Below are 22067 nucleotides of genomic sequence, written 5' to 3'. Positions count from 1 at the left end.
GCCAATGCAAATTCCCAGTTCTTTCAACAGTGCCATTGCCCCGACCGCCATAATCACAGCTCACATTGCCACTCATTGTCGTGTGAATGTGTACCTTTCCAAGCGTAGCAGGAAGGAGTCAACATAAAAGTACTCGCAGCACTTCCTCTTCTCCCGTTGCTAAAAGGAGGCACCCTGCCAGTTTCTCCTCCTCCAGCCTCGGGTGGAGTTTTTATAGAGATTCACTCCAGAGTTTTGCGGCGTAATACGGAGCCAACGCTGACTGATTGATGGGTGCCACACTAAACCGCTGCACGCTATCACGTGACCGTCGGGTCCTGTTCTTACCGCCTCGCCGTCGGAACAACTTGTAAAACCCGAAAAAAAGGCAGAGAAAGGCAGAGAGGTGTCATTGTGTTTGTGCACCTGAGCACTGTTTATTTTTATACGCACGTTTTGGCACTTGGGGGCCCCGAGCGTGGCTTCCTGAGGCTCCGCGCCAAACTTCCCGTCTGAGTGGTTGCGGGTTATCTCGCCAATCCCGCCTCTTCCGACGCACGCGGAACCCGGGCAGCTGTTTCCTCTGATGGTTGAGGCTCAGAAAGACGGTGGTGTGCAGGGTTAGGGTTTTTATTGGGCATACTCGATTGGGTTGAGATCAGGGTTTAATAGTTTGGGATGAAAGATTTGTTTGCTTTTGAATATTTTGTTGATAAGGTCTTGCTAAGGTTTTTTTTGTTGGGTTTTATTGATAAAATTTGTTGTAAATATTAAAATGTAGTTTTTCATTTTGTTCTCTCTGAGTTAGTTAGTTCATTTGTTTCTGCTGTTTTGTTTGGTGTTTTTCCATTTATGGAAAAGTCCATATTTTTATTTTTTTATATTTATGGGCAGAATTGGATTAATTTTCAACAACTAAATGATAAAACACAGTGTAAATGTTCAGCCCTCCCTGTCAAAATGGATTGGTGGTCTAGCACCATCATTGGCACTCAACGGGTTAAAGAGTTGAGTCCACGGCCTGTACTTTTTTTTCCCATATTCATTTATTTTTGCTCCCTTGTGTACTGAACAATTTCTCCACTTGTTCCCCCACAGTGTGTTGAGACATTTTGCAAGCTATTGTCTGCCCTCTTTTGTCTTCTGTGGACGTCTCGGCGACACACTAAGAAGCTCCCTCTGGGTTTAATTAAAAAACTTTATTGTGTTTTCTCTCTCGACTTCATTTATTATGGTTTATGGGGTTCTTCAGGGTTCAGACAAAGGCCCAATCTTGTTCACTGTTATTATTTCCAAAGTTAGGATACGTTATGTGCCGTGACTTCTATCGGAGGAATAATAAAGTTCTTTTTTTACTCTCTGTGTATGTTTACAGGTACTGCAGAAACGAAAGGTGATGGTGTGTGGAAACTGGACAATTTTGGGAGATGACATTTCAGTGAGTATTTGTTGTAATTCATCTTTTTTGTCCCCATTGTGTCACCACAAAATGGCCAAAGTGATGCTATGGTGAAATCGATACTTTTGTGTATTTATTTTATTATACTTCTCTTACAGAATTATACAAGAGCAATCATACAGAATTTATCATACAGTGAGTCCAAATATAAATACAATGAGACAATTTGACATTTTCAACTTATTTATTTTCGCACTCAAAAAGGAAAGAAATTATTTCAATATTTCATTGTAAAACGTAGAATTGGTCACACCACTTCAAAGGTAAAAATAAAGAGATAAAACAAGTTACTTTTTGGTTATAAGAGGTCAGAGAACGTAAAAGTTCTCCCATAATACACATATATACATATATCTGATTCAAATTGTGCTTTTAAATGGATTAGATTTTTGTAATTAGTGATTATTTTTTTAAATATAATTTTGGTAAGCTTTTGATTTTTCAAGGGTTTCATTTAAAGAGAAGGTCTTCTCTCATTTTTTTTTAGATGGTACGACTGACTTTTCGCCTGAAAAATACGGTAATCATAAAAAAAAAATCCCAAACTATTTGGAAATCAAACCAAAATAAGACAACATAAAAAGAAATATGTTAATAAATAAACATCTGAATCCTACAAAAGATCCAAAAGAAGAGAAAAAAAAAAGCATGTGGCCTTCCAGACCTTGAGATGAACATCTCCATTTGAGGATCTTATTAAAAAAAACAAAAATGAAATCATTGCCATCTGTTTGGGAGCATATTGAGTTGTGGTTTCTCTTCTAAACCAGTTTGCAATGACCAAAGTGCTTCCAATCCTGCAGCCATCATTGGACCAAGCAAGCGTTTCGGCCTGGTTTGCACGCACTTTCCGCCGTTTATCACTCCAAACCGTCTCAATGCCAGCGTTCGTTCCCCCTCCGGCTGATTTGTGTAAAACCCACAGCGGTCGCTAGCAAGCGGCGTCTAATAACAAGCAAGGCATTCATAAATTCTCCTTTGGGCTCACCTGACTTGTTCTGGCTTGGCATCTTGACAGAAACACGTGGAGTGACAAGCGTGCACATACCGAGGCGCGTGTAAACAACACCTGTTCTTTTTTTTTGTTTCCCCTTTGCGGCTGGATACAATCAAATGTGACTGTGTGTACTGTAAATGCAGCGTTTGTTATTTTTGTCAAATGTTTCACGTTGTTTCCTGGAAATTGTCCATCTTCACGTGTCGGAGGCGGCGGCAGACGTACGATTCGTTTTGACCATCTTTTAGCGGCAGGCTCTCGCGGTCAAAATGGATCGGACGTCAACCGTTTAGGAGTTAATATGGAATCCCCGTTTATCCAGGTGATGACCGCCGCGTTGTTAATCCTTTTGATGCCCTGGCACGACAACGGCTGCCGGTCAAGTGAGCGACTCTGCCCTCCAAAATCGCCCAGCATCACCTCGTACTGACAAAAGACTTCAAATACAGTGAGTTTATTTTTCTTCTTTTACATCTTTGTACTCCCTGGTGGGTTTAATCCAGGGGTGGGCAAACTTTTGGGCTCGGGGGCCACATTGACTTAAAAAATTTGACAGATGGGCCGGGTCAGCACAAGATATGATACATATAAAAAAGTGCATCCGTTAACAGTACATATCAAACATCAACAGAACAAAAGGACTCAAGTATTAACATACTCATCACTCATCATTAAAGTAAAAAGTCTAAAGTACAAAGTAAAGTAAAAAGCTTCCAGTTAAAATAGTTTTTTTTTAAATATCAATTGCCCACTTTTAGTAAATACCACTACACATACTCCTTAGAATAGATGTTTTTTAAAGTTTAAAAGAGACAACGTGAGTCAATCATCAATGTGTCAAACGCGATGAACATGATTTACTTTCGTGGTCCACACAAATCCACATGACAGGGTGGAACTGGCCCCTGGGCCTTGAGTTTGACACCTATGAAGACGGGGACAACCAGAGAGGACACACAGCCATACATGGGCACACGTGCTTATTTCATTGGCGTTACTTAGTAGTTATGATCCCTACAAAGTGCTGAGTCATGATTATTGCGCACATACACACACACACACACGTGCACACACTAGCTATTATCCAATGGCGTTTAATGGGCTCACTGACTAATGTAATCCTTTAACGCCCATGTAAAACAGGCCAAGTGAGTGCATTTCAGTATGTGAGAGTGTTTGCACCCTTGGGTCTTCAGCTGATAAAATAAAAAGGTCAATTTCACGGTAATTGCCTGCGATATAGACAAGCGTCTTCCCATAATTCAGATGTATTGCGTTATGGTTTTAAAGGGACTGCGGGGAGGATTTAAAAGAAGAGAAAAAAAAAGTCCACCATCAGCGGTGAACACTCCCGCAACAATGAGGCTCTTACGAGTGTCAGTACCATTCCTTTATGTATTCAAGTGAAGACAAAGATCTGTGTTCATGTAACAGTTGGTGCAACCATACTGTACATGGCAATGGGGGCTGCACCATATATAGTAGTATAAAATAACATTTTAAAAAAAACATGAGGAAAACCATTTCAAAGGCAAAAAAAAAATAGGAAAAAAATGTACATAATGTAATTTTTCAGAAATGTTTTTTTCTTAATATAGTTGTACATTACCAGCAAAAAATATTTGCCAAAAATCTAATATTTTCTATATATTATGTGCAAGTTTGTTGTCAATAAAAAAGTTACATTACTATACAAGAAAGTAATGAGAAAAATCAATAGAGGCAAATTCCTCATTATTTTTTTCATGACATTGAACTCCAAAATCTTTTTTTCTTTTGTGCTTGGCACAGTTAAAAAAAAGAAAAGAAAGATAGACAGAAAGAAAAATGAGAGGATGAAAATGATGATGATGATGATGAGGGCAACCAAATCCCTGGGGGAGGAGGTTCACGTATCTTCCCGTGATGAAAGGATGCCCCTAAAAGTTACATATTGGTGCCTTTCCCCTCTTCACTTTCAACATCACGGACCCCCCGCACTGGTATGCGCCGTATACCCCCCCCCCCCCCTCTCTAGACCTCCGACTCCCCTTTTTTTGACTGTGTGACAGGGTTCAGAGGTCAGGCGCTGGCAGGTGATTGGATGTTGTTGTGGTAAGGGAATACGGGCCAGCTAAGTGCTGCAAAAACACCAACTGGCTCTCATATCACTGCCTACGGGGTGTGTGTGTGTGCGTGTGGGTGTGTGCGGGTATGCGTGGGGGCGCGGGCGGGCACGTACGTCAGGTCAAAAAGGGACAAGGAGCAGATTTTTGTTTTGAACTCCAACTTTGGAACACACGCTCCACCTGGAAATTAACCACATCCATGTGTGAGTGTTCATGTGTGTGTGCGTGCGGGTGCATTGGATGTCACACGTGTAAACGGCTAGGCTTTCCGCTATGTGGGATTTAACCCTTTCATGGACTTTTTTTTTCTTTTTGCATGGGCTTCCAATGATGATGCTAGATGTCCAATCCATTTTGACTGTTAAAATGGTTTAGTGCCGTCAATGCCACAGAAAGATGAGCTTTGACAGCCACTCCTCTCTGTTTAAATGAGTTTTTAATATTGTATTCATATATACATTTCCTACGATGAGTACAATATAAAATATACAGTAATGATTCATCATTAAAAATTCAAGGTAATAATAATAGCTCATATTTAAGAGCGATCACTATTGCAGATATAATGTTCATTTGCTCCACTCAGTCAAAATGGATTGGACGTCTTTTGCTGTTATGTGAGGTAACAAGAGATGAACAAAAATCAATAAATTCCGAGAAAAAAATACAAATAGGCACCCTATTTAAAAGAATTATTTCTCATGGGTTTTATTTTTAGCTTGCATGCTTGTAATTATTCAATTAATTCATATAATTTTTTTTTTTTAAATAGATGTTGTTTTTTATTTTTTTGAAAATAATAATTTGTGCCCAAAAGGGTTAATTTCGCCCGACATTAGTCAACATCACAACATCAGTACGTTACTTGGCGATCCAGTTTCCAAAGACACGCGTACACACAGACTGGCATGCGTACAAAGGCCTACATTGTTAACCATATTTGCAAGCGCACGGGCCATCAACGCGCCATCTGTGTCGAAGCCGCAAAGCAGCTAATAACATGCTAGAGAGCCCTTGACAAAACAACAACTTTGCACCGACAGCAAGTATACATGAAAGACAGAGAGGAGAAGAATATTCAAAAGTATTTCCTGTCCCAATTTTTGCCTACTTTTTTTCATCCCTGCGACATTTACTCATCTTGCTTTTCTGTTTTTATTTCCAAAACATACTCTGTTGGGTTGAGATTAGGTTAGCAGTGAAACATTGTTTAAAATCCCACTATTTCAAATCTTTATACACTGATTGTAAATAATAGATTCTTGCCAAAGAGTATTCAAAAATATATTATCAAGACTCATAACTTTTTGAATTGTACAGTAAAAAAAATATAATGGAACATTACGCCTCCGCATAGTGGAAACCAGTTAGTCTGATTCATAAGTAGCAATTTCTTTCTGAAGATGTTGTAATACCAGTCCAAGCTAACGAACTCAGTGAAGTACTTTAAAGTGGGACTTTAAATGCCATTCATTCCCAGTGATTTTCTGGCGTCGGCACTGAAAGACTAAATTTAGCCTGTACTCATGTATATTCCTCATACCCATTTTTCATCAATGAGAATTCATAAAGAGCAGCAATGGTTAGTTGAGAATGTTTTGATTAAAAATCAGTGGGGCAGTTTGGAAACGTTTGAACTTGTTGCTTCAGGTCGTGTTTGTCTGTGAAGAGAAAGAGAATGCGTCTCAGTCTTGTCAGTCATTCTGCGATAAATAATCTGGCGGCCAAGACTGGTAATTAGCTAGCACAAGCCTGAGAGTGCGGAACTGCAAAGGGGTGGGGATGATCTCTTATTAAAAAGAAAAAATAAACCTAGTAGTCGAGGAGGTGATGGAGGGTCATTGCCAGACAAACCCAGTGACCCTCCATCTTGTTTCCTTCAAGCGTTACCTCCCTTCTTCGTTCTTGATCCCCAACATGCGCCATTACAATCAACATTTTCTTGCCTCGCCCCATTTGACCTCTTTTGGGGAAATAAAAAAGGGGTTTTCTCTGGCAAACTTTTATAGCGCCATAACCCTCCAACTTCATTTTTTTCTTCATATCAAACTTTATTCATATAGGCCAGGTGGACCTCATTTATAGGACCCCCGTCTCCGCCCGCGGATTTTCCGTCTTCGCCCATCGCTGGGTTGCGAGCGCAATGGCGAGGGATCTCGTACGCAATGCAAAGCAGATGTGCCACACTAGCATGTACGAACCGACGCGCACACGTGAAAAACATCAGCCCGCGGCGTTCGGGGGCCAGAGGGCGGGGGTGCCAGAGTGTGAGGGCTAAGCAGAAACAGCTCCGTCGCTAAGGGTGCGTCCAAAATAAAACACGCAGCCTCTGAAACGGGACGCTTGTTTGGCGCGCTGGAAAACAAGACGGGATGCTTTGCACTTGTTGTCCGCCGCCGCGTGCCTTCACGTGTCAAGTCAAGTGCTGCAAATTGCCTGCCTGGCCGTCAATGACTCGTTTGTTCGCCCATGTCGATGGGCGTGGGACCAGGGTGGGTAGGGTGGGATTTGAGTGGAGTGAGCGGGTGAATGAATGAGTGAGTGAGTGAGTGAGTGAGTAGTTGTTTTGTTTGTTTTTGCGTGAGTGAATTGGATAATGGGGGGGTTTTGTTTGTTTGTGTTTGAGTGAAAAAATCAGTGAGTGAGTGACTTTGTTTTGTTCGTGCATGTTTGAGTGAGAAAATGAGCGAGTGAGTATTAAGTGTGTTTTGTTTCTAAGTGAATGAGTGATTGTTTTGTGTGGGCGGGTGAGTTTTGTTTGTTTGTGTTTTTATTGTGTGAAAAAATGAGTTTGTGAGTGAGTTTGTTTTGTTTGTAGGATTTTGAGTATGAAAATGAGCAAGTGAATGAGTGAGTTTTGTTTGTAAGTGAATGAGTGATTGTTTTGTTTGTTTTTGTGTGGGTAAGTGAATTTTGTTTGTTTATGTGTTTGATTGAGTGAAAAAATAAGTGAGTGAGTGATGGTTTTGTTTGTTTTTGTGTGAGTGAGTGAGTTTTGTTTGTTTGTGTTTGATTATGTGAGAAAATGTTGAATGTATTGTTTTGTTTGCGTTAGTTTAAGTTTGTTTTATTCGATTGTATCATGTATTTTGAATGAGTAAGTGAATATGTTGGTCTGATTGTGAGTCAACGCAGTCATAATCGTATATGAGGGAATTTGAGCATACACTCTATCAATACAAAATATGTTTTTTATGATTGTTTGCTTCTTTGTGTATAGTTTTCAGTAATTCAATGTCGCTTGGTTTTATTTTTTTGTGCTTTGTGTACCTAAACAAAATTGGGATTCTGGTCTCCATGTCAGATTAGTCACATCTCAAGGCAACCCTAAATATTTATGCCATCACCAAGGTACTACAAATTGCTAAACATACTTAAAGGGCCCCTGCCTGTCATGCAAAATCACTGGCACCCATTGTATTCCGATAAATTAAAAAAGATTACCGTTTCCCCCAAAAAATATGTCAAGAAAGCTTTTTAGTGGAAAACAGACGGTTGGCCCTTTAAACACTTGTAACACTGGTGTTCTCAACCCTCCGAACAAACCTTCCAAAACACACGGAGCGCCAAAGGAGATTCCTGAGAGTAATATTTAACAGGAAGAAAACAGAGCATCCCGTGAAAGCGGAGCCCTTTGTGCAGACGCCGCGCTTTTGTGGAGATTGCGGAGCCCAGCTTCCCCTGATAAGACGCGCCGGTGACAAGATGAAAGCATACCTGGACGTGTGTCTCTATTGAAACCTTTTCCCCTATCAGGGAATCCAGAGCGCTTTCTTCTTCTGCCGAGCCGGCCGTGATAAATTTGGCTTGTACAGCTGCACCCACCCAACCAAGCACATGTCAATAATTCATAGGGCATCCCCTTTGAAAGGCTTTGCCGACCGAGCGTTGCTTAATCCCGCCTATCTCCACTCAAATCCCGGTTGAAAAGCCAAAGGACGGACAGGTAGCGCTTTGACTTATTAGCGTATCTACACAAAGGCCCAAACTGCCAAGTTGTTCTATTAATGTTTAATCGCAAACTATTTGAACTTTGCGCGACATTACAGGCAAACGCTCATTTTCAATGCTTTGACTTCAAGGCCCGATTTACGCCTTCATCCGTTTTCCATCATGGCGGATATTTGGTGTCGCCAACTGACGGCCATTCCTCAAATCCAAAACGCGGATTATAACCCGGAACCTCTCTCCTACGAGACACAACTCTCTCACCACTCGCCCTCCGTGCCTTGCGCACCCAAATAACATTTGTTTAGAGAAACATTTGTGGTAGCAACTCCAAAAAAAACCATAATTTAAAAGTAAGCTTCAAACAAGCGCTGACATTTACGCCCACTTCGTCCATTAAGTACAACGTCGGTAGCTCCCGACCGCAACCTGCCTGCTGGCACCCCCCCACCCCCTCCCGTCGACGCCCTCACTTGAGCCACCAAAGACGAGCGGCGCCCTAATTGAGCATCATAAAACTAACATTAAGTCCTCGCTCCAGAAGGACGCCCACCATGTGGAGTGCTGGCTGGAACGCGTAGATTACAGAGCTGTCAGGGTGTCTGCTCATGAAGAGGCAATTAGAGCCTTACTAATGGGATGCCCGACCCCAGAGACACTCTCACACACACACACACACACACACACATATACGTATGCTTGTACTCTTGTACTATCCTACTGACTCTGTCCTGCAAGTCACCCCCAAAACAAAAGCAGTTCCAGAACATACATTTCCACCTGAGCAGGATTTGCAAAGACATGCTTGTCATCAGTTTTGACAGAAAGGAATGACAAAGATTCCATAGTGTAACCACTGGAAGGAATATTGTTCATGTTTCCCAAGAGTGGGATTAACGTAGTCAGGGTTTTCATCTGAGGTGGAAAAAGTACAAAAGTACTTTGGTAAAAGTGACTTGTTATTATATAAGTTAAAAAAAAAAATCTGGTCAACACATTGATTGGATTAGATGCCTATTGTCGTGAATGGCAGTTTTGAATTACAATTCTTACGGATTGCCACAACAAATACTTTGTAAATACTATCAATATACCGAAAAGAAAGAGTTGGGTGGAAAGTACAATGATCGGCATCTTGTTTGGAGTAATCAGATTATTTTCGAATCCTAGATTTATATATTGCAATAAGGTTTCAAATATTTTTGGGGGAAAAATACATGGATATTATTGTCATAACAAAAAAGCTACTGTTATACGTGCTAACAATACTGCCAAATAGTACAATACTAAATGATAAAGAGTCGTATTGCCCTCAAATTGGGGTCACGTCTGACCAAGTCTGTACTAGCAATCTTACACGATATATTCTGGGAGAATCCTAGCAGTCATTTAAGATTAAAATGGAAAATTTGAGACTGGACTATAATTACTAAGACTCATCGGGGAGAGAGGTAAAGTCTTTCTAGCAAGGGTAAAATATGAACATCTTAAAAGCTGCAGAGAACAGTTATTCATCTTAACGTTAAATTATGTGTAGCAATTTGTGATTATACTACATTTCAAAAGAAAACGTATGATAGGAGAGTCTCAAAAGTATCAGACTTGTACTCCGCCGCTTTGTCATAGTTTTCCACAAATTCGACCATTGCCTTTTGAGTCCTTGTATCTTAATACCAATGGCAATGATTGGTTATAGTGATCAAGTATTTTTACTTTGTTACCTCCCATTCCTTAGAGTATTATAAGTATGTGGTGTGTTATTGTTGAAACATTGCATCCATTGTGACGTGCGGCGTCCCTCAAGGCGCTGGAATCTGGCACTTTGTCTCCATCGGAAACGCAATGATGTTACAACTCTCAACTTGCAGAAAATTGGACTTCTCGCCTTGTTTTTTTTCTTTTTTTGTGATGCCTCCGGGGCAGCTTCTGGAAGGAAAAGTCTCATTACGGCCGCTCCAGGGATGTTAGATAAGAGGGAAACCTGCCGTCTTCAGGCTTTTTTTCTCTTTGGACTTGGTCACTATTGGCTAAATTTCTTGTTTGAAGTCAAATTCATTTCTTCAATTCGTCTGGTCATGTATTTTGAGTATTTGCACAGCACTTGCCACAGAACCCAAAAGAGAATTTTCCAAAAATTTGAAACAGGCTTCCAGTGTTTGACGTAGCGATTTCTATGTTGGGTTGAAATTTCGAGGTAGAGTGGAGGCTTATTTTTGAAAAAGATTGGAATAGCAGCCCTTGTCAGTTGTCAAGTTTTTGTGTAATGTTGATCGGTGGGTCTCTAGGCACTTTTTTTTTTCAATGATTATGTATTTTTCCTTGCTCGAGAGGTTCACGCGTGTTTTTATTTGCAGCTTTTTGTGGAAATGACGTACCGTCTCGAAGCCCAACTCGGTCGCTCGCCAGGGAGTGTTTGGGTGTGTGTGTGTTTGAGTGTGTGTGAGCGTGTGTTTGTGTGTGAGGCCTCGACTCATGCAAATTTCACGTCAAGTGTCCGTCAAGGAATTAGGCCAATGCAAAGAAAAAATGGGGAGTGGGAGAGTAAATACGTAGTAGCAAAATCGTTTCAGTCCGGTTGATTTTTTTGTTCAACTTTGTCAATCTTTTTATAAATCTACAAGATTTTCTATTTTTCTGTTTTATTTATTTATCTACAAATTTTAAAATAAGTTTAATCCAAAGTATTTTTTGAATTTAAAACAGCAATTTTCCATTTATGTCATTATTTTTAATTTGATTTTATGTTAAGCTAATTTATTTGATTTCATTATTGTTCATTAGATTTTGTTGTTGAGCTAAATCATTTTACTTCATTATTGTTCATAAAAAATATATATTATAGATTCATATTATAATATTTTATACATATCCATATATGTATAAATATTATTAATTGACTAACTACTAATTTATGTATCAGTTTAAAATATTATAAGACCCCAATTTTTTACAAATATAATTATTAGTATTTTTAGTTTTTTCTTACAAACTAGCATCGTATAAGGTCATTCAAAAAGTTTAAAATATTGCATTGCACTAATATTGCTGTCAGTAAAAAAAATCTAATAATTAAATTGCGAATATTTCCTTCCAGTCCTCCTAGTTGAAAAGGATTGGACGTCTATCTCTATCAATTGCACTTAAACAGGATTATTCATTCCCAGCTACTCATTTCTGTTGATTTTCATTAAAAAAAATGACATATACAACATTTTAGTGTTACATTTCAAGTACAAAAGTCGAGTGGTATCTCCTCGGCAATTGGTCGTTGGCTCCAATGGCGCGGAGGCAATCCGCAGGGGCGGAGCGGCCGTAAAGTTTGTCGTACGAGAGGGAGACGTTTGCGGGTGACAGGAGGCAGCTTGTGTCGCTAGCGTGTGACACACTGCGCTCTCTCTGGATGGGCCGCTGCCAAGAAAATGGCAGAATAGCTCCAGTGTTTGCTGGGCCGTGATTGACAGCCGGCCTTTTCGCGCCCAAACAACTGTGCGTGAAGCGTGAATTGGATGGCAAAAAAAAGGAAAAGCACATGCTTGCCTTTGTCATATTGCTTAGTTTAAGGGGTTGACTTTTTGCCATTGGATGGTAAAGTAGGTGCTTTTTTAAAAATGAAGAGAGTCATCGATTAAATCGGCAATCATTGTGAAAAGAAATTTACACTGAGACTCTTCAAAACAAGTTTTTTTTTCACTACATAACACATTTTCCGCGATATAAATCGCGCATTTTTCATAGTTTGGCCTGCAACTTACATGTTACATGTTTGCATGTTCTCCCTGGGCTTGTGTGGGTTTTCTCTGGGTATTCCAGTTTCCTCCCACATTCCAAAAACATATAGTCTGAAAAGCACAGTAAATTAAGTCAAAAAAAAGGAAAACACTATAGTAGTTCTCTATTGATTTTCATCTTTTAGTTGTTTTTTTTTAACCCAGTGTGTGGCGTTTGCATGTTATCTCTGGGCTTGCATGGGTTTGCTCCGGGTATTCCCGTTTCCTCCCACATTCCAAAAACTTGCATGGTAGGCTGGTTGGACACTCTGAATTGCCCCTAGGTATGAGTGTGTTTGAATGGTGGTCTGCCTTAGTGTTTTTTTTTTTTTTGGTTCTATTCTATTGTGTTGTTTAGTATTGTTTTTCCCAAGCCCACAGCTCTCAGTGACATTCAAATATTTTTGATTGACAGCAAATGCGCAGGGGAAGAAAATGTCAAGAGTTGCCGACATTCTGTCCAACGTCTACACGCCCAAAAACTTTGAGTGGGGAAGCACCTGCGGGGATTTCGGGCAAGGGGGGAGGGAGAATAACTTTCAAAAAGAGACCCCCTCCCTTTGATTATTTCAGCAAGCGTGGACAATCACCCCAGGGGCCCGAAGACAATCATTAGCAAAAGTAATCAGCGCCGGACCACCTGGATGGGAGACCGGATTTAGCCTGATTGCTCTAAGCGACACCATCCCCGTTTTTTCTTGCTCTCCAGAGTCACAATTAGGAAAAGTCTTATGCAAGAGTGAAGAGAAGGCATGGAATCGGATGTCTTGGGATGAGAATCAGGCCCGCTCTAAATGGGGGGCTTCGGGGGGATGGAAAATATCGTAGGTAGCAGATAAACGGCAGGTGTCAAACCTAAGGCTCGGGGGCCACTTTCAGCCCACCGCATTATTTTGCGTGGACCACATAAATAACTTCAAGTTAAAATTCCAATTAAAAAAATTATTATATTTGTATATATCTTATATATTTATTTAATCTGTAGGCCTCAATTCAGATGCCAGATGATATTTACTGTTAAAGAAATTGAAACAAAAGAAAGAATATTTGCAAATTTTAGTTCATTTTTTAATAAATAACAAACTAAAATTTTAAAACAGTATTGACCTTTTCTTTTTTCAATGTTAAAAAACAAATGCATTTTAAAAGAAAGAATAAATACGTTTTTCAATGCAAACAAATAAAAAAAACATAATTAAAAGAAATGCTAATAATAGCTGTTATGATTTTGAAAAGTATGAACAAAAAAAATATAAATGACTATCAATAGATTTTTTTCTTTATTGTTTTTTTGGGGGGAATTGGACATTTAAGCAGCTCGATTGAGTTCATGCATATTCCAAAATTTTCATTTCTTTTATTTGTATGTATTTATTTATTTTAATAATTGCCTAGCTAAAGGGGAGTAAAATGACCGGTGCATTTTGCTGCATCATCATGGCAGCGCGCTGGGCTGGACCCGTTGACTTTTGCGGCGGACCCGCTTTACGGCCATTGGATGGGGGCGACGTTAGACTATGAGGGTGGGAAAAGGAGGGAGCGAGAAAGAGAGGAGGCAGTCATGTGACCTGCGGGAGATTCCCTCACGTGACTTCCTGGAAATATCAGCCCGCTTCCTTCCTGACGCCATTTCCCGGAAAGCGTTAGCCGTGCCGTGTCGTGTCAGTGATGAGATTCCCCCCTTCTGCCTCTTTATTACATTTCCCGTCCACTGCTCAATTGTGCCCAACGTGCCAGTTCAAATGGATTATGCTTTACTTGCCGGACTAAAAACTTTTTTTAATTTTCATCATTTTATTCAATAATTCGATCATACCTATTGCCTATGAACATGATCAAATTGACCCAGTTTTGTATGAAGGACGTGAGATACCCACAAAATTGAGAGAAAATGATTTTTTAATATATTAGAATGAATATTTTTCTTCAATTTTACACTTCTTTCCTTGAAAAAAATGCATTTTAAAATAGTAAAGCATTCCTGGCCAGGCGAAATAATTAAATTTAGGGCCCTAAGTGAATATCTGTTGAATTGATTTAAATGTAATTGATTTATTCTTTCTTAAAACTGTATTCAGTTATAAATGTAGTCATTAAATATAAAAAAAACACCAAAAATATCATAATGCTTCATTAAAAAACTTCATAACGAATGACGTATACAAAATATAAAAAATATATATTTTTTAAATACAGTAGTGACTAACATGTACCTCCATAACCTAATATTACAATAATCCCCCAAATAGTCACCTGGCTTTTAAATAGTTAAAAGTCTTTGAAAATGGTGCCATCCCTAAAAAATGTCCATCCACACTCTATCCTGTAAGAAGTTTAGAAAGAGAACTTAACATAATAGTTTCATTGATTCTATGACCAATCACATTTCTTGCATCTCCAATGAAACTTCTCCGATTGCAGGCTGACGTTACTGACGTTTACGCGGCAAAATCGCTCCAACCGCGTTGTTCCCGTGGAAAATTCGCTGTTTGCTTTGGTTTCCGTGGACTCCCGCTGTTCCCAATGTTTTTTATTTTGTTAGATGTCTACCCAGGAGCTTATAAAAGTATAGGCTGTACTTCTTTGGGGAAATGCGGGTGAAGCAAATCCCTCTTCGTGGCTTACTGTAAGCGAGTAGCGTTGGTTTCGGAGCGCCCGCTCGTGTTTCGCCGCATCAATAATAAACGTCCACCAGCGCGCCGGGCCAGGGGAATGCTAAAATACACTAGCTTAGTGCTGCCTATCATTTAGCAGTTTGTCCCACGGTCTGATTTGGGTTGTCTTTTTTTTTTTTTCTTTTGCTCATACATAATTGCCCGGCGTCTGAAACTTGACGCTAGTCCCGCCGGCTCTTGAGTGTTACTGAGGCCGCAACGTAATTACTTGCCTTGCCCCATCAGCACGGGTCGCATTAATAATGGAGGGTGTTGCTTTAAAATGCAGTTTGCGGTCTAAGACCATCCCGTTAAGGTTGGCTCTGGTTTCGGGCACGCCGCCGTGGCAGTTTTTCGCCGTACGGGGATGTTTAACGTTGGATGACGAGAACCAAATCTGGCTCTAGAGCCGTAGGTCCCTTTTGTTTGGATGGCACCTGGAAAAGATGAACATGAGCTGTAATTGACTCCCAAGATTTTCATTGTTTTGATATTTTGAGTATTTTTTTTTTTCATTTTTAATCCAAATAGCTGCAATATTTCAGTGATAAATAAGCAAAAAATGGCCTGATATATAGCCAAACATATTACATTTATTCATGTATTCAATTATAGGTCATCTTTATGATGTTTGGTGCATTCTATTCAAATTTGTCAAATGTTTTATGGTCATAAATGTCAAAATTTAGACCTGCTTGTAGTGTAAAGTAAAATGGGATATTTATTATATTTAATACGTGTTTAAATATCATCTTTCAACATAAAAATAAATATTTGGCCAAAGCAAGTATTTGACTTGAGAATCAAACTTGTAACTTTCCCAAAGCTGACGTCATGTCGTCCTTTTTCTTTTGCAGGCACAAAGCAGTGGAGAGCAAATTGTTAATTAAAGAAGAACGAGGCTCATCCGATATCCCAGCATGCCATTGCGCGTATTCCCTCAAGGGGAATCCTCTTCTTCTATTGGCGGACGGCGTGTGGCACGATGCCTGCCGGTCACCTGATGATCTCACGCCGTCGGCGATGTAGTCTTACAGCAGGTGAGTCATCCTCCGCCGCTTACTGGAATCGTATTCTTGCCACGTTTTTATCTGCTGATGTTGCCATCATGCGCCCCCCCCCCTGCTCCTTCCAACTCCTGAATTATGAACACATATGGAAGACTTATTCTTTGTCTGAGCACTCTCATTTCATGAAAAGACATTTTTGTTTTTTATTTCATCGTAATTTAAGGACTCTGACAAGGTTTTGCAAAATAATCATCATTCTTGCATAACCATCCAAAAGTGATCATTCCTAAAAAGAACCCCAAAAATGGCTGACTAGCCATTTACCCACAGAAGATCCAAACAAACTCGGCGTGCCCAGAAACACAGGCGTATTCTTATTTTTGTTCTCATTGGACGTAATTATGGGAGATAATGACGTGAGATAATTATATCTATTAGTCCAGCGCTGTCTATTCCACAGCGCCAACGTCAATATTGGTCCGCACGGCGTCCCGTGGCTGGCCTGAGAAAGAATCACAGCCCATGTGGGTTCGGCTACACGCACTTTGAAATAACATCCAAATATTTGGACGGACTTTGTGACATTATCGCTGGCATTTTGACATATGGAAACTCTATTTTCCTCCAGATTCTCCCTCTAAAAAAAATAAGACGTAAATTGGTGTCAACAGCTGTCAATTGAGGCAAAGCGGGCTGGCTATTAAGTCGTTGAAATGGAGGGGAAGATTTGGAGTGGCCGTTCCAGTCCAAATGTGTGAATTTTTTTTCTTCCACTAAAGAGCCTCTGTTTGTTTCCCGGTGGCACTTTTTGACGTAGGACTGACGCACACAGAGGGCGCTTTTGTGTGCTGCAGGTGTGGAGCTGCTGCTGCACAAGACCTCGCTAAATACTGTTATATTCCTTCGGGGCGCCCCTAACTCACCGCCACCCCACCCGTCCAAAAAAGCCTGCTTTAAAGGGGGTTTGAAGGCGAGAAACCCCTACAACTTCCTCTGCTGTTTTATTTGGATTTAACACGTACATGACTAAGGATATCCTTTGGATTCCAACACGGTTCCTTTGGCATCTCCAATCCCAATTGGAATCTTCCTCAAACCTGATTTTAAGGGTTGACTGTTCACACTGTTTTTAGCAAATTCCCAATTTAGATATCTGAATCTGTTCAGATGCAAATTCCCAATTTGGATCTGAACCTGTTCAGATGTAAATTCCCCAATTTGGATCTGAACCTGTTCAGACTGGGACACTTTGCCATGTTCACACTGCAACTCAATTGAGACTTTAGTGATCCACTTTTTTTTTTAAACTGAAAAAAAATGCTTTTTTAAGGCCTATTTTTACACAATACTTTTGGCATTGATTTGACGCCATATAAATAAATGCTGGGCTAAAATAACATGAATTTGCTTTTAGTCTTATTTAGTTGAACGATCTGGAGAGCTCAACCTTCATTTGAATTCAATCCCAGATTGTATTTTTCTTTCCCAGCCATTCCAAGCCGTCTCCTTGGATGTACGCGCACGGAAGCGCGCTTGTTTTCAGAACACGCCGTCTCTCCTTTGGTGCGGTCAGGACTGGGTTCCAGCCGTCTGTCCGTCACGGCCGCCGCGTGAGCGAAAAGTGGGCCAAACTCTGACATGTTTTGCTTTGGAATCAAAACACACGTGTGTTAATACTCGCGGGCGCGCATCGTCCCCGCTGGCGGCACTTGGCGCGTGTTGATGTGATTAAAAAGCAATTTGCCCCTTGACAATGTGACCCAAGAAAAACAGGCGCTTTATTAAAACCTAACAAATTACCGCATTTAGGCCCCATAGGACCGACCATTGAACATATCACACAGGGAGATTGTATTTACCGCCAGCGCCCCTCCAACCTGAGCCGTGGTGCCACAAAATGGCTTTGTTAGACTACCCAAACTTCTAGCTCGTTGACTGACATGGAAGTTCAAACCATTTGTACTGAAAAATGTCTTCAGATCAATTAACGAGGCTTTCTTCATTGGTTGCTTGTTTGAGTGCGTCATTAGGATGGAAGACTCCATTTTGCTTATTTGTACATGTGTGTTTTGTTTCTCAGGACTACGCTTACCTTGAAATCATCAGGAAGGGACTTGGAATCGTCGCTCAATCCACCGGAAGGTATGCCCCCCAATCTTTTCTCCATTCATTTTCTAAACCGCTTAATCCTCACAAGGCTCACGGGGGTGCTGGAGCCTATACCAGCTGACTTTGGGCCCCAATCGCAGGGCATAAAGAGACCATTCATGCTCACCCTAATATCTTACAGTGTCCAACCAACCTACCCTGCACCTGTGGGAGGAAACCAGAGTACCCAAGAAAACCCACACAAGCCCATTAATAACATGCAAACTCCACAATGAGGATCCAGTGGGCATCAAACCCTCGACTCCAGAACTGCGAGGGCGTCGCGCCAACCACTCATCCACCGGACTGCCTCCCGAAGTAAATTATTGATTTGAAAATTTGTAAAGTGACAAAGAAACTACTTGACGTGTAAAACACGCATTGACGCAATAGCTTCGCATTCATTTGAATACGGACAGTCATCCGTATGCTAACTTTGATCCTATTTCGTCAGGATTTCTTGTCTTTTTCAGTCTTCAAATCCCAGCCTTTGCCGCCAAAGTGTGGGTGCGTTCACTTTGTGTGTGAATGTGTGTGTGAAGGCTCTCGTAGAGAAGAAAAGATGAAGCAGATGCTCGTTCCCAGCGAGGGCGACGGGACGGTGCCAAGAGACTGTTGCTGCAGGCACCGCACAACTGTGTGTGTGTGTGTGTGTTAGCGAGAGAGTAATTGCAAATGGAGTGAGAAGGGGAGGGCGACTTGTCTCACCAGTGCATTAGTTGTGCCCTTATAAAGAAGGCGGCGGGATATACTGTTCTCTAAGTGAAATGCCATATTAAACAAACAGCGAGCAGTGGGTGGCGCGCCATGTAAAAATAGAGTGTATATACTTAGTCTTTACGCTGTCACTAGAAGATTGGCGCTCACTTTCGTCCTAGTCTGGAATTGGAGCGTTTTTCCTACGTCCTTGCGTGGGTGTTCCATCTACTACTTTGGCTCACATTGACGGCGGTAGATGTCCATAACATTTTACTGGGAGGGGTGGCTAATCATACCTAGTTGCAATTAGAGTGTTCAACCAGCCTACTGTGCATTTTTTGGGGGGATTAGGGATGAAACTGAAGTACCCGGAGAAAACCCAACTCTGTGTGTGTGTGTGTGTAATCGGTTAAAGTTGATTTGGTTTATTTAACATAAAAGCTTAAACCAACCATTTGGATTTAGTCAGAATTATATTGATTTGGATTCATATATTATGACAAATTTGCCTTTTATGTTGAAACTAAATTAGAAAGGGGCTAGTAAATGAATGATATAAAAAATGTGAATAAACTAAGTCATATCACAATAGGTATTAAAATTAAACAGACCCTTAACCCAGGTTACCTTTAAAATAAAATACCCATGAAAATATTGTGGAATAAATTATTTTAATTTTGTTTTCATTTGAATACGATCAGATCAATTTGCAAAAAAAAAATTCAAAATGAAGTATCGCAAATCAGCCATAAAATTCTTTCAAATCCATCAAAATGATTTTTTAAATCTCCATATGAAGCCTGGGACTACCCACATACATAGTTTTTGTCACACAAAAACCTAATCAAGATTGACAAAAAGTCCAAGTTGAGCAATTCCTGTGCTCGCTTCTTACGGTGCTTTCCACGCTGCCCTTGTTTATGGCTGAGGGCTGAGTCAGAGGAGCTCATGTTGATGTTTGTGTCTGCTTTCTGTCTTTCATTTCAAGCGGCTCCATCTTTATTTTTTTTTTCCTCCGTCCCCTCCATCCCCACAGCTGACGTTCCCCGGCCTCAATCCACCTGCCTGTGTTTGTGTTCCGGTCTGGCTCAGCTACGCCCGAGTGAGTGAGCCAGCGAGGAAAATCCATCAGGTGGAAGGATGAAAGATGGGCGGAGCCCAAAAGAAAAAAGAGCCTGTGGTACCGCCGCCTGGAGTTTCCATCTAGGGAAAGGAAGAAAAAAAACCTGAGATGTCTGCAAGCATTATCAGGAACAACTAGTTTTACATCAGGTGGTTTTTATTTTTTCTAATTCTCATAAATGGACTTTCCTTCTTTGCTTTTGCCATCTGTGACGTACACAACCACCAAAAAGAAAAGAAAATGAATATTTATTTTTTGAAGCAAATCCTTGCCATTTCTCCACCTTGCATTTTTTAAGGTAAAAACTGTTGGGTTTATGTATACTACTATACAGTGAAATCCTTAATATATAATAATATATAAAAGGTTTTTTTTCCATTTCACTTTTCAAAGATTTATACCAATTTTATGTTTTTTTTAGTCCTATACTAAACCCCAGTGAGGATAAAGTGGTTCAGAAAATGAGATGAGATAATAAAGCATTCTTTGTTTCAAATGTTAAACTTTTAATTGACTAATATGGCCTGGAATAAAGGTGAGTTGATGTAAAATTCTAAGTAAAAATGTTACTCAATATTTGGTAAAAATGTGTGTTCTAACACTGTTTTATAGCATCAAGACTACAAAAATCAAGAATATTCTACGTCATCTTCAAAACAGACACATTGAGTATGGAGGACAAACCACCATCTTTTCCACATTCAATATGGCGGGACAATATAGGCGTGGTTGCGCCATTTGATGACGTGGGTGTTTAAATTCAGCACATGCGCTTTGCCTCGTCTTCTCCCAACAGCCATTTCGCTCACAGACTAGTAGCATGCCAACGAGGTAAGTCGTTGAGCAATTTACTGGCATTTTTGCGTTTTTATCACGCTACCGGGAGATTCTTTTGGTAATCGATTGAGCTAAAACGCCAACCAATGTCTTAGTTTAATGCCTTGTTGAACACAGGGTCGATTATTTAAGTTTGGGGCTCCTTTTCCCCACTGTCCGCGTGCTACATGTGACTAGCTATCTTAGCAATAGCGTCACGACGAGGCTTTCCAGACTTAAAACGTATCATGTCCGCTTTCTCTCGATTATTTTGTCGTGTGGAAAGACTTAATTGAATCAAACAAATCCTTGACATCAACGGACAGTTTGGTGAGTAAAGGCTGATTCAAGAATGACATCCAGCGGCGCGATTTAGTTCCTGGTGTGTTGAATGTAATGATAGTTTTCATTGCGACTGTTAAACACCTTTTACAATTTGTAATTGTTCTGTTTTCATTTAAAATAATTACCTTTTCAAAAATAGTTAAGCCAACTTTGTGGTCAACTAGTTGTTAAGGTCAGTTTGTATATTTAATCACCTTGTCTGGAAAAGGGAAAATAGCACGGTGCACTCACTAATTTATTTTCATTCATTTTTTTATCTTGATCGTTTGTTAATTTACTTGTAAGATTTTTTCCTCTTTCTTGAAATAATTGTTTTTTTTTTCAGTTTAACAGCTTGTTTAAATTATTTTTCCCTGTTTAGCATCAAGATGTTTTGTCTCCCTGCCTGCCCACAACATGGACACCCTTGAAGTTACAGGAGAGGAGACTCCAGCCAGACAGATCAAGGTAAAACAAAACTCCTAAGCCTGTCTCTATATATGGTAACTTTTGCTTCTTTGTTGTTGCAAGTTTTCCCTGTTTAGCATCCAGACACAGCTCAGAACACTCGCCATTGAGGAGATAGATTAAGGTAAAACTAAACCTATCTCTACAAATTTTGCTTTTTTTTGTTGTAATTTACTTCTCCCTCTTATATAGGTCCAGAGATCTCTGGCTCATGCTGGTGAAGTGAGAAGCCTGACTCCTACAATTTTTTTTTTATTTATTTAATCCAACAATAAAGGAGATTTGTGTTGCAATTGATTTTTTTAAAACACTTGGAGAAAAAAAGACCCCAAGACCTAATGGTCTTTTTTTTTCCTTTAATTTTTCTGTTTTTATTCTAAGTGTAAAATTATTTTTTAAGTATTTTTTTCATTAAAATATGCCTAAGTGTTTAAAAAAAAATCTAAGTCTTTTTAGTCTTTTTTTACTATGTCTTTTTCTGCAGCTGGAAATTAAACTGGATATACCAGTTCTCTTAAGTGTGCAAGAGTTAAAATGTTTGTGTTAATAAACAAATTTGTACTTGAA

At 40.0% G+C, this 22067-nt stretch overlaps 1 long non-coding RNA gene across 2 annotated transcripts; it reads left to right on the top strand.

The window, feature by feature from the left end:
- Positions 1 to 1295: 1295 nt before the first annotated feature.
- On the top strand, positions 1296 to 22067 carry LOC144197262 (uncharacterized). Of its 2 annotated transcripts, XR_013326503.1 has the most exons (11): positions 1296 to 1417; positions 1926 to 1958; positions 2758 to 2883; positions 15770 to 15952; positions 18003 to 18064; positions 18213 to 18388; positions 19806 to 20041; positions 20505 to 20723; positions 21415 to 21500; positions 21564 to 21624; positions 21693 to 22067. It is a non-coding gene; the product is annotated as an uncharacterized LOC144197262 (long non-coding RNA). The 2 variants fall into 2 exon arrangements; XR_013326502.1 differs by having other exon boundaries at positions 19806 to 20723.

This window comes from Stigmatopora nigra, chromosome 5 (genome assembly GCF_051989575.1).
Source record: "Stigmatopora nigra isolate UIUO_SnigA chromosome 5, RoL_Snig_1.1, whole genome shotgun sequence".
Taxonomy (NCBI): domain Eukaryota; kingdom Metazoa; phylum Chordata; class Actinopteri; order Syngnathiformes; family Syngnathidae; genus Stigmatopora; species Stigmatopora nigra.
This window is presented reverse-complemented; position numbering and strand designations above follow the sequence as displayed.